This window comes from Pelodiscus sinensis, chromosome 5, assembly GCF_052426305.1.
Source record: "Pelodiscus sinensis isolate ZL-2025 chromosome 5, ASM5242630v1, whole genome shotgun sequence".
Classification (NCBI taxonomy): Eukaryota; Metazoa; Chordata; order Testudines; family Trionychidae; genus Pelodiscus; species Pelodiscus sinensis.
Genome location: NC_143056.1, coordinates 13,857,897 through 13,870,858, shown reverse-complemented (window position 1 = coordinate 13,870,858; position 12,962 = coordinate 13,857,897). Strand labels below are relative to the sequence as shown.

Sequence of the window (12,962 nt, the reverse complement as noted above, 5' to 3'; positions counted from 1 at the left end):
CCTTCAGCCAAGAGGACAATCACATGGCTTCCTCATTCAACTGCTGCCAATGCTGGGCCAGGAGGAAGCCGTATGGCGTGAAAAGCTCTTCCCTTTATACATCTCTAGAGCACCCAGCCTCTTGTTGTGTAAGATAGCCAGAGATCTTACCACACTAGAGTTCCCCAAAAGCCTGGGAACGCACATGGCCAACACAGTAGACAGGTAAAGCCAAGATCCCCCTCCTACTGAGAGTGGGTCACGCAATTGATTTCAGTGGAGATGTTCTTGACTGACTTTGTTGTGAGATCACAATCAAGCTCTGAGCAACCAGAGAGATACGTATCATGACAAAAAACTTCCCTCTGGGGACACTGGAGTAGGATTATACCAAGGAGAATGTATAGGAACTCAGAAACCTCTGATTTCAGGAAGTGCTTGCCAAGAGAGGACAGGGCATGTGAAAGAAGGACCAAAGCCTGAATGTTGCCCTATCTTGGCTATTTCTTGTTGCACACCCAATAGCACAATATGTTGCTAGAGTGTCCAACACACACAAATGTACCATTTCCCAGAATACTCAGCAATCATTCCCTGCAGTTTTTCACCATAACTGGTTATGAGCAGTGAGCGATACATGCTGTGCAAGGCAACCAGAAGACCATCCTTTTGTTACTGCTTCACCCACGTACTGCTAGTGACATCCACTGATAAGTCTGTGTTCACTAAAACACAGGCTCTTACTAAGTCAGGGCCATATTAGCACAAACCTTACTCAGCCGCACATGGGAGTGTATCCCCCCCACACACACCTCACTCAGCCACACATGGGAGTGAATCCCACACACAAACACATGCACACACACAAACCTCATTCAGCCACACATGGGAGTGAATCCTCCACACACACCCCCAACTTGCTCCCCTGCCTAGCCCTGTGATTCTGGTTGCAATGACGAAAGCAGGTGGTGTTTGTCTAGTACTTCCCTTCAAGGAAAGTAGAGGTGAATAGAAGTAGTTTTGCCTGCACCCTCCCACTCACCAGCCAGACACATTGGCTGGGCATGTGGGGCAATTACACTGTTTCATTGAGAACACCCTAGAGCAAACGGAGTAAGGCAGGAATCATGACTTGGAATCGCAAATTCCTCCCTGATCTGCTCCACAGTGCGGCTACATACCACCCCTTGCCCAGCCCAGCCTATAAAGTTACAATCTAGTGCTTTTAATGATGGATATGACGTTGTGACATTTTGTACTCCACTGCTGTGAGGCAAAATGCACAGTGCTGCTGGATCTGGCACTGCAACTCATCTGACTAGAGCTGAGTGGAATTCAGAATTTCCATCCTGTGAGAAATTCCAATACATCAACTCACAGACTCAGACTTTGAGGTCAGAAGGGATCATTGTGACCATCTAGTCTGACCGTCGGCACATTCCAGGCCGCAGAACCTCACCCACTCCTATAACAGAAGCCTGATTGAGGCTATGTCTATACTGCAGAGTTTTTTCAGGTATCCCTGAAAAAACTCTGCTGCAGCCAGGGAACGCGTCTGCTCTTCCGAATTTTTTTCCGGAAGAGCAGACATGCTTTTTCTGCATCCCTTTAAACCTCGTATTACAACGAAGAAGGGATGTTCTGAAAAAGGTTTTTTTTCTGACACTTGGCCCAGTGTAAACGGACCAAATGTTAGAAAAGCCTCTTCTAATAAAAGAAGCAGAAAAAGCTTTTTCCAGAAGAGCAGTGCTGTGTAGACATAGCCTGCGTTACAGAAGTCCTCAAATCATGACTTAAAGACTTCAAATGGTGTAAACCCACCATTTACACTAGTTTAAACCTGCAAGCGACATGTGCCCCAGGCTACAGAAAAAGGGGAAACAAACAAACTTAGGGCCTTTGCCAATCTGACCTGGGCAAAAACTACTTGTAGACCCCAAATATAGTGATCAGTTATACCCAGAGCATGAGAGCAAGACCCTCCAGCCAGATACATAGAAAAAAATTCTCTGTAATAATACAGAGTCTTCTGCATTTAGTGTTCCATCAGCAGCCATTGGAGGTATTTGTTACTAGCGGTCAGATCAGTTATATGCCACTGTAGACAGTCTTATGCCATCCCATCCATGAACCTTTGTTTTCATCCCAAACTGAGACAATTTTTTTTAATTAATTCAATTTTTCCAGGAACAGAAAGCTCTGAAAATTTTTGATTCAGAAAAAAACATTTGGCACCCCCAAATCTAAGAATTTCATTTCCAGTTAGCGAAACAATGAACTGTGTTTTCCTGCATTGCTGCAGTGCCTCACGGGAGTTGTAGTTTGAGAATAAGGACAGGAAGCAAAGAGAGGGCTTTGTTCTCTGGCTGGAGTACATTTTCCATGAAGCCATGCAGTCTCACCTCTAGTTGAATCACCATGGTGTATCATGGGATTCCCGTGGCAATGATGCACCATGGGAGAAGTAGTTTGACTGTGGAGACCAGCCCTTAGAGGAGAGGAAACACATGATGTACTCAAACTACAGCTCCTATGAAGCACTACAGTAGCTCTGGTGGACTCAGATTAGTGATGAACTGACCCAGTAGGAGATGTTTTTATCCAACAAACGAAATTGCTTTGATTTGGGCTGAAGCAACCTGAAATCAAATATTTTGCTTAGATTTTCTCAACATAACCATTGAAACATTTTGGCACAAAAAAATTTCAAAAATGTCTCGTGGAAAAATTCAATTTTGCAGAAATTGCAATTTGCATTGATAGAATATTGACAGAAAGTTCCTGACCATGGACTCTATTCTTTGAAATCACTGGAAGATTTAGCAAGTATGTCCAAATTAACTCCCCTTTGTGGCACGTTCAAAAACCATCGGGTGGGTACATCAACTCCTGAGAAATTAAAAATATGAGAGACACAGATGCAGTCTTCTACACTTTCTATATGTAGGATTGCATAATAGCTGACACCCTGAAGGATAGGTCACAAAGTGTGAAGTAACAGTTCATTATTTATCCATTTCAGTTGTCTCAGTCTGCTGACTGCATGGCCGGGAAGGAGAAAAGGGAAGTAAGGGCTGAGCAGTTAAAGCAGAGAAAAGCTATTGTCAGAGTTGCAGGACTCATGATGGCTCCTTGATTCACAGTTTGGGCCTGACCTCCTTTCACAAGCCAATCCTGCTAATTACTGCCCTCCTCACCAGCCAAGTTAATGGTGCTGCTGAGGATGCTCAACAGTTGGTGCAATTGGGCCCTTAATTCCTCTTGGATGGCGATGGCAATTTACATTTCTAGGTTTCTCAGATCACCATCCAGCAGACTAGAAGAAAGCCTGTGCTCTGCTCCCAGCCTGGGTGTTGGCTTGCTTTGTGATCTCGGACAGGTACTGCAGCACTTTCCTCACCTGTGAAATGGGGCTAATCAGCAGGGTATCAGTTCAGAAAAATTCAAAGAGGGGTGGAAAGTTTTATCACCCTCTGTACTTCCTCCTTCCTGATGAGGCGAGGAGGGGGGATTAGTGGCTGGTCCCATCCCAGAGGGGGGCAGGGAGGTGGTGTGCTGGTCCTATACCAAGTGGCCCAATAGCCTGTAGGGGTGTCTCACCAAGGCCCGTCCTGGGGCAGGGATTGGGGCCTGGCTCATGCTGCACTAAGCTCTCGTTCAGGCTGCTGCTTTCTGTCTGGCCACTAGAGGGCGGAGGCAATGCTAAGAATGAGGTGATTAGGAGCCCTGGCCAGCCGATGACACAGCAGCACCCCGATACCAGGGAAGACACCAAAGTGCTGACAGCTGAGGAGCACTGAAAAGTCAGGGGAGGGGAGGAAAACTCCCCTTTTGCTGCACAAAAAATGGCACCTGGATATTAACACTCACCCACCTTTGCAATCCCGTGATGAGAAGCACTAAGTAAAAACTAAGCATTATTAATGGCCAGCCAGAGCTGTCTGGAACAAAAGTGTCCAGGTGGGCCTCTTCCAATGGCAGACAGTCATCAGTCGAGTGCGATCACCCGGCAGCTTGTAGTAGTCTGACAGTCCTTGAAGGAGTTTTCCCTCAGGACAAGGCCATCTCTTTAACTCTGTGGTTCTCAACTGGTGGTCCATGGTGACTTTTTCGGTGGTCCACAGGAACATTGTCCAAAGTCACATGGCATGACTACCATAGAGAAATGTTGGGCCAGTGTGACCGGGAGGTACCCAAATCTGTCAGCACATGCAGTCTCAAAAAGAAGGTGGTCCATGAAAATTCTTTGATTGGCCTGGTGGTCCATTGACTGAAATGAGTTGAGAACCACTGCTTTAACTGGAGGGGAAAAGGAGGAAATTTGCTTTATATGAGAACCATTTGTTACAGTTAGAGAGAAATTCAGCCCTATGCAGAGATTCAGCACCAGTTAGGGTATGTCTAGACTACATGCCTCTTGTCGGCAGAGGCATGTAAAATAAGCTACCCAACAAAGTCAATGAAATGGGGATTTAAATATCCCTGGCTTCATTAAAATAAAAATGGCTGCTGCACTGTGCCGGATCAGCTGATTGTCGGCACAGCACGCGAGTCAAGACGCGGATCAGTCGACAAGGGAAGCTTTTGTTGACCGTTCCCTTATGCCCCGTAGAACGAGGTTTACAGGAGCGGTCGACAAAGGCTTCCCTCGTCGACTGATCCGCATCTTGACTCACACGCTGTGCCGACAATCAGCTGATCCGGCACAGTGTGGTGGCCATTTTTATTTTAATGAAGCCGGGGATATTTAAATCCCTGCTTCTTTGACTATATCGGGTAGCCTATTTTACATGCCTCTGCCGACAAGAGGCATGTAGTCTAGACATACACTTAGAGTCCTGCCTGAATCCTATTTTCAGAACCTGAGCTATGTACAGAATGTGCTTTACATGATCAGCATAGGTGTGAATTTTATTTGTACAAATGAGTTTACTCCTTAGGTTTTACAGGCCAGTTGATGTTGACTTTGGTGTAACTCCACTGATTTATACCAATTAATAATCTGGCCCTATGTATTTTGACCTCAGTACATTGTTGCTCACTGTGTCCCATAGATTCAGGCAGATTAATTAGAGTTTAATCCTGAACAGAGCTGAGTGACCTGAACAGAACTGAGCAAGACACGAGAAGTCATTCTTCCACTCTATTGTGCATGGATTAGGCCTCAATTGGAGTATTGTGTCCAGTTCTGGTTTCAAGAAAGATGTGGAGAAATTGGAGAGGGTCCAGAGAAGAGCAACAAAAATGACTGAAGGTCTAGAAAAAGTGACCTATGAGGAAAGACTGAAAGAGCTGGGTTTGTTTAGTTTGGAAAAGAGAAGACTGGGAGGAGACATGATAACAGCTTTCAAGTACCTAAAAGGCTATTACAAAGATGTTATTTTCCTTAACATCTGATAGTATTAGAAGCAATGGGCTTAAATTGTTGCAAGGAAGGGTTAGGTTGGTCATAAGAAAAACTTACCAACTGTCAGGGTGGTTAAACACTGGAATACATTGCCTAGGGAGGTTCTGGAATAACCATAATTGGAGATATTTAAGAGCAGGTTAGATAGACATCTACCAGGGATGGTGCTTGGTCCTGCCGCGAGGGCAGGGGACTGGTCTTGATGACCTCTTGAGGTCCTTTCCAGTTCTAGTGTTCCGTGATTCTGTAACTTTCACTAATCTCAGTGACAGATTTCATAGAAGTTGTTCAGAGTCTCACAGACTTGGACCTAAAAACAGATGTGACATTTATAATGAATAATACTTGCACTCTTTTGGCAAGAGGCACTCCAGCTTATTGATCATTTTTTTGACCAAGTATCTTACAGAATTGTTCCATGATTTCTTGTTTCCCTGGAGGGGCCCATTAAAAGTTCTGTTTCACATTCCATCCACTTGATATTTTTAAAAATTATGCTTCTGTGATCTGCATACAGTGGAAACAGAAGTCCTGCTTGCATTTATATTGCAATGTTGTTACATGCTGTTCTCCTTTATGCTGACATCTGCAGAACACTGAAGATGGCATTAAAAACACCCAAAACAAAGAGGAGTGCAGACCAAACATCACTTGCAATTAAACCGGTGTAAGCCTGAAGTTTATGGAGGTACTTGAAGTTTACATCAACACAAGATCAGGATTTGGTTTGGCAAGTCATAATTAGAGCCATGTGGAATGTTCACAGTGAAAACAAGATAGAACTGACAAGGTTCCAGGTTTTGTTTCAAATACAAATCAGACCGTATTTATCAGAGTGTTTGTATGGGTTCACGAACCCTTTTGAGTGTCCTGGGGCAGATACGCAGTTTCAGACCACACTTATGCAGAACATGTCATTTTGACTCTCCAAGCCAGTGACATTTTGGAGTTATCCTATGAGAGCCTCTCTCATTCAAACTGATAATTCAAAAGAAAACACAGGGGCATGAGATAATTTACGTGAGTCAACTCTGAAGGAAGTGCTCACATGAATCCCTGCAAAATGAATCTTCCAAGTATTGTATAAGTCTACCACTACATACTCGAACCTTGAATTGGGTACATTGCAAACTTTTCCCAATGGAGTCAACTGAGTTGTGTCCCCTTATATCAAGGATAACTTTGGTTCAGTGATTACTCACTGCAATTTGCAGTGCTCTAACATATCTAACGTACTGTGTTGCAGAAAGCCACAGTTACTGAATGACCAAATGCCACCGCCACTCATATAGTGCAGGACCTTACCGATTCACTAGCCTCTTTTATTTCAGTAGGACAACTCAAAACCTAGATTTGTACTCTACATGAGTAAAGAGGGCAGGATCTGGTTCCTAGGGCATCGCTTGTTTCTACTTGGAAGGAAAGATTAATGTCAAGACACCTCACAACAAAAGCAAAATTGGTAAAACAATTCGCACCAGCCAGTTGTATTCTGACCAAAGCAAGTCTAAGTGTAATACTATCAAGACTCATCCCAGAGCTGTCTCTCATGGGCAGCCAGTATGTTAGGCAGGGGAAGGCTTTGCCTTCCCAAACTGCCAGCCTGGCCCTGCCCTCATTCTGCCCTCAGAATGCCTACTGTAGGCGTACTAGGCGTGAAGTGTTGCTGCCCCCCTGCGCCTGCCCTCCCTGTGATCTGGGGACAGGGAGGCTGGGATGAGACGCCTTCCTCCCGCCCTGTGCTCCAGGCCCACCTGCCCTCCCCATGGTGTGGGGTAGGGGGTACAGGGAGGTGGCTTGGTTCCCATAGGGGGCAGAGCCTTGGCAGAAGGAGCAGAGTTGAAGGTGGGGATAGGGGCTTTCCTCCCCCCAGCTCTACTTTCACCCACCACCCGTATGTATCTGAAAAATATACAGGACAAACCAGGACTAGAATAGTATGGCAACACAAAACAGCCAAGAATTGAGACAGCATGCGTGAGAGCCAAACGTATCTGCATGTACCTTTTCCATTATTGACTTCATAATCTTGACTTAGTTGGCAATAGAAGTAACTGAACGGCTACGTCTACACTGGCCCCTTTTTCGGAAGGGGCATGCTAATTTTGAAAGTGGGAATAGGGAAATCCACGGGGGATTTAAATATCCCCCGCGGATTTAAATAAACATGTCCGCCGCTTTTTTTCCGGCTTGGGGAAAAGCCGGAAAAAAAGCGTCTAGACTGGCCCGATCCTCCGGAATAAAGCCCTTCGAAGTAGGAATAAGAGATCCTCCGGAATAGGGCTTTATTCCGGAGGATCGGGCCAGTCTAGACGCTTTTTTTCCGGCTTTTCCCCAAGCCGGAAAAAAAGCAGCGGACATGTTTATTTAAATCCGCGGGGGATATTTAAATCCCCCGCGGATTTCCCTATTCCCACTTTCAAAATTAGCATGCCCCTTCCGAAAAAGGGGCCAGTGTAGACGTAGCCAACATGTTTAAGTCTTAGAATAGTAAGTGTGATTCAGACGTAGAATTAGTCAGACCTGGCACGAGTCTAAAGGAAGGTAGAGGTTATACTGAAAATAGTAAAGAGAAGATGAAAGATCCAGAGATCTGCAAAATGAAGAGCTGGGAAATGCATGATAGATCTGCAAACAATGCACCTATTTTTGCCAATGACATGTACTGAGGAACTGAATGGATGTGGAATCAAAATTTGTTATAAGGATGTTATGATTAATGATGTCATGGAAGTAGGGGCCAGAATTAGGGAAATGTAAGGTGGATTCCTGACAATGTGCATCTTGCGGCCTCTGGCAAGGTCACAGCCTCAGGTAATGTGTGTCTGGGAAGGCCACCAATTAAAGGGAAGGGCTTTCTACACTACCTTTGCTACCTGGGAGGTCTCCACGGCTGCCAAGCTGCCACCTTGCCTAAGAACTACATTTCATTCCAAATGCAGCTTTCTAAGGGCACTTGCCATGCTAAAGATCGATGTTCTTGCATTTCATTTAGTGGGTCTAGTTTAGACCTGTAAATCAATTTTGAGGGCAGCTCCGGCTGGCACCTGTACTCATTGCAGTTGTGATAAGTAAGGGAAGCTGTTGGGACACCACCAAACTCGGCTTAAGATAAGCTGACTCCAGCTACGCATTCTATGTAGCTGGAGTTGAGTATCTTCCGCCGACCTTCCAGGTCTAGTGCAGACCCGGCCTAAGTCTGTTGGCCAAGATTTTTCAAATGCGATTTTGGATGTTTCAAGTTTTGAATGCCCAACGTGTCATGAAGGAGTCAGATACTGAGCCCATCCTCTGAAAATAAGGCCTCTTTCCAATGGTCTAAAAAATAACTGTTTACTTTTGAAAAAACAGTGATCCTACCTCTGTCTTCTCAGCTCTACCAGTCCAAGTCCCCACAAGTGCAGGGTACTTCTGATTTAGGAACATGTGTCCTGCAGGCCTGACTCTACCTTTCCAGCCCACATGCAAGATACAGGGGACGGGAGAGAGGCTGGGATTTTCATATTGACCCTTCCAGTGAATTTTGGACATCCAAATTCCTTAAGGGTTTTTTTTTTTTTTTTTTTTTTTTAACATCTCGAGCTAGGATTTGTACAAGTGTCGCAGTGGAGCAGTTAGACTGTGGGTAAGAGTATGGCGTCTTGTTATGCTTTGTCGAACTGAACTGCTCATAAACTATTTTGTGGAGGGACTATTAGCAGATTTTGTAAAAAGGCCAAGCCAGTAAATGCTTTACCACGGCTATAAGAGACCACGGAAGTTATTCAGATTGCATCTCAAAGCACCTACAAGTTTGAAGTGTATGCAGATCTTGTCTGTTCTCAATATCCAGCCCTCTAGCTCTTCTGAACCTTTGAACTAGTTAATTTCCCTGCATTAGATTTCAATAAACTCATGACTAAGCCTACAAGTGTTCCAACATGTGCTTTGCTCCAACATGCATATGTATTAGATCCTAGTTACAGCTCAGAGAGGAGTCTCTGTCAATGGGCTTGAATTTCACATACAATGGGGCTAGGGGAACTGCTATGCAAAAGCGCCACTGAGAATAGCATCCAAAGCTGGCCACAAATAAACAACAGAGGCTGTTTTGAAACTTACCTAGTTTCCTGAGAAAATGTGCCCAGCACCAAGCCACAATGCTTCTGAATGAGAAACCTCCCCCTCCCGCTCTCCACAATCAGTGAGGGGGAATTCAGACTATGCAATAATGTCTTCATCGGAGATAAGATTCCGCAACCATGACAACTTTTACTGTGGCTCACACAATACAGTCACAGGGTCAGATCTTCAGCTGAGAAACATCAGCATAGCTCCATTGACTTCTGCTAAATGATGCCCATTTATGCCAGCTGAAGATCTAGCTTCTAGCTCTACTTGAATCCAGAATTAATTTGCAAACTAGACAAATGAATAAAAATAAGTAGCTAAAAGCTACATAATAGTTCAGGGTCCAAATAATCAAACCTTCCCCCTATCTCCATCATGTTACTCTTCTTTTTCCTTGAAAGGTATCTAAAAATGCACTAAAAGGATATCAACAGACAAGAAAGGGGGAAAAAGAGGAAGGATAAAAGTGTGACAGTTCCTACTCTGTGAAGCATGTACACATCAGCAGTCATGTCACATGGGCTCTTGAATAGTCTTCTTATCTTGGTAACAACTTTTGGCCATTCCTACAGCAGTTTGGATTGAGTGTGAACTACTGCCCAGGACAGGGAATGGCCACGGGAGATCAAACTTAACAATCTCTCCTCTAGAAGTCAAAGAAACTGGACTGAGATGTTCAAAGCCACTGACAAGATCTGAACATACAATTCCCATTACATTTAATAAGAACTGGACATCTGCGTCTCTGGGCAGCTTGATAGTTTGTGAAGCTGCCTAGATTAGTTTCAGGGGGTAGCCGAGTTAGTCCGTTACAGAAAAAAAACAACAAATGGTCAGGTAGCACTTTATAGACTAACAGAACATGTAGATGCTATCATGAGCTTTCCTGGGCACAGCCCACTCCGGTCTTCTGAAGAAGTGGGCCCACGAAAGCTCATGATAGCATCTACATGTTTTGTTAGTCTATAAAGTGCTACCGGACCATTTGTTGGTTTTTTTTTAGATAATTAGTGAATCCACAATCTTCTGGAACCTTGGCTGTGTTTCCTTGACGAGCCTAGTACAGGGAACAACTTTCACATTCCTTCTCTTACCCAAACACTTAAACTGCCCTGCCAGAAAAAGCTGAACATCATTTTGGTTACAGTGACCACAGACTACAGTTATTTCAGCTGGTGATGCAAGAATTTGTTCTGCAGCTGAAATAAATCTATGTCTTGCCTGTTTCCTTTCTAGACTAAATTACTTTGCCTCAGTGTTTGCAATATTGCATATCGAAAATACAGGGAAACACATGACTAATCTTTTCTTTTTGTCTAAGCTAAAGCCTGGCAGAAGTTCACATTTGTTCTGGGAAAACTCCAAACAGGTAGAACAGGTAGGAATGGTAAAAGGGAGAACAGCAAAATAGAGACAATGGATTTCAGGAAGGCAGATTTTGGAAACTCAAGAGAGCTGGTAGGTAAGGTCCCATGGGAAGCAAGAATAAGAGGAAAAACAACTGAAGAGAATTGGCAGTTTTTCAAAGGGACAGTAAGGGCCCAAAAGTAAGCTATTCCGTTGTGCAGGAAAGATAGAAAGTATGGCAAAAGACCGCCTTGGCTTAACCAGGAGATCTTACAAGATCTCAAAATCAGAAACAAGTCATATAAAAAGTGGAAACTAAGACAAAGGAGGAATATAAGCAAACAATACAGGTATGCAGGGGCAAGATTAGAAAGGCAAAAGCATAAAACGAGTTCAAACTAGCTAGAGACATAAAGGGTAACAAGAAGTCATTCTCTAAATATATTAGAAGCAAGAGGAAGACCAAGGACAGGGTAGGTCCACTGTTCAGTGAGGAGGGAGAAGCAATAACAGGAAACTTGGAAATGGCAGAGGTGTTTAATGACTTCTTTGTTTTGGTCTTCACCAAAAAGTTTGATGATGAAGGGATACCTAACATAGTGAATACTAGTGGGAAGGGGGTAGGTTTAGAAAATAAAATAAAAAACGAACAAGTTAAAAATCACTTAGAAAAGTTAATGTCTGCAAGTCGCCAGGGCCTGATAAAATGCATCCTAGAATATTCAAGGAGCCAATAGAGGAGGTATCTGAGCCTTTAGCTATCATATTTGAAAAATCAGGAGAAGATGGGAGAGATTCCAGAAGATCGGAGAAGGGCAAATATAGTACCCATCTATAAAAAGAGAAATAAGAACAACCTAGGAAACTACAGACCAGTTAGTTTAACTTCTGTGCCAGGAAAGATAATGGAACAAGTAATTAAGGAATTCATCCACAAGTATCTGGAAAAAAATAAGGTGATAGGTAACAGCCAGCATGGATTTGTAAAGACCGCTCAAGATCCCTTCCAGTTCTAGTGTTCTATGATTCTATTTGAGAACTTTTAGAACTTGTGCAGACATCACAAGAAGGCTTGTTCCATGTTTGTTGCTGAGTTGGGTTTCATCATTTGGGTTTGTGTCCTCTCTACTCTGATTTTGCTATTAACATGTGAATTAACACGTTAGAGAACGTATGTTCTTTAGAACACTGCATTATGCAGGACTGGATTTTAGTGTTACTTTCGCTAGGATTACTTGCACTCACCCACCCATTGGAAGGTAGGTAGTAAAACCTTTGTGAGTTCCGTTAGGCTTTGTCTACACAGCAGCTAGCTCGAAATAAGCTTCACAATTTGAGATATGCAAATTGCGTATCTTATTGTGAGTTTATTCTGAGATAGTCTGTTTCTAAATTTGGCACTACCTACACCGCAGCCAATTTCAAAACAGACTGCTATTTGACAAGTCCCTTAGTCCTTGTGGAACAAGGTTTAGCAGGACATCGGAATAGCAAGCCTGTTATTTCGACTGCATTTCAAAATAACGGACATGCTGTTAAGATGCGGAAAAGGCTATTTCGGGATACCAGACATATCCTAAAATAGCGCCCGCTGTCTAGATGTACCCTGTGGGTACGTCTAGACTACATGCCTCTGTCGTCAGAGGCATGTAGATTAGGCTACCCGACATAGTAAAATGAAGCGGCGATTTAAATAATCGCCGCTTCATTTAAATTTACATGGCTGCCGCGCTGAGCCGACAAACAGCTGATCAGCTGTTTGTCGGCTCAGCGCGATAGTCTGGACGCGCGGGTGTCGACATCAAAGGTATCTGTCGACCACCCAGGTAAGCCACATCCCAGGAGGCTTACCTGGGTGATCGACAAATACCTTTGATGTCGACATCCGCGCGTCCAGACTATCGCGCTGAGCCGACAAACAGCTGATCAGCTGTTTGTCGGCTCAGCGCGGCAGCCATGTAAATTTAAATGAAGCGGCGATTATTTAAATCGCCGCTTCATTTTACTATGTCGGGTAGCCTAATCTACATGCCTCTGACGACAGAGGCATGTAGTCTAGACATACTCTTAGACAAAACAGGAATCCCTTTTATTCTGGGATCAAAGAACCCCATAGACA

General features: G+C 44.0%; 2 long non-coding RNA genes across 2 annotated transcripts in view; one reads left to right on the top strand and one right to left on the bottom strand.

Annotated features, from left to right (window-relative positions):
• Window positions 1–10,264, bottom strand: part of LOC149524290 (uncharacterized) — a 55,208-nt gene extending 44,944 nt beyond the window's left edge. Inside the window, exon 1 of the long non-coding RNA XR_016349582.1 lies at window positions 9,488–10,264. This is a non-coding gene — a long non-coding RNA (uncharacterized LOC149524290). The remainder of the gene's footprint in view (window positions 1–9,487) is intronic.
• On the top strand, window positions 3,219–6,212 carry LOC142829062 (uncharacterized). The gene is made up of 2 exons (XR_012903268.2): window positions 3,219–3,358; window positions 5,979–6,212. It is a non-coding gene; the product is annotated as an uncharacterized LOC142829062 (long non-coding RNA).
• Window positions 10,265–12,962: the final 2,698 nt, after the last annotated feature.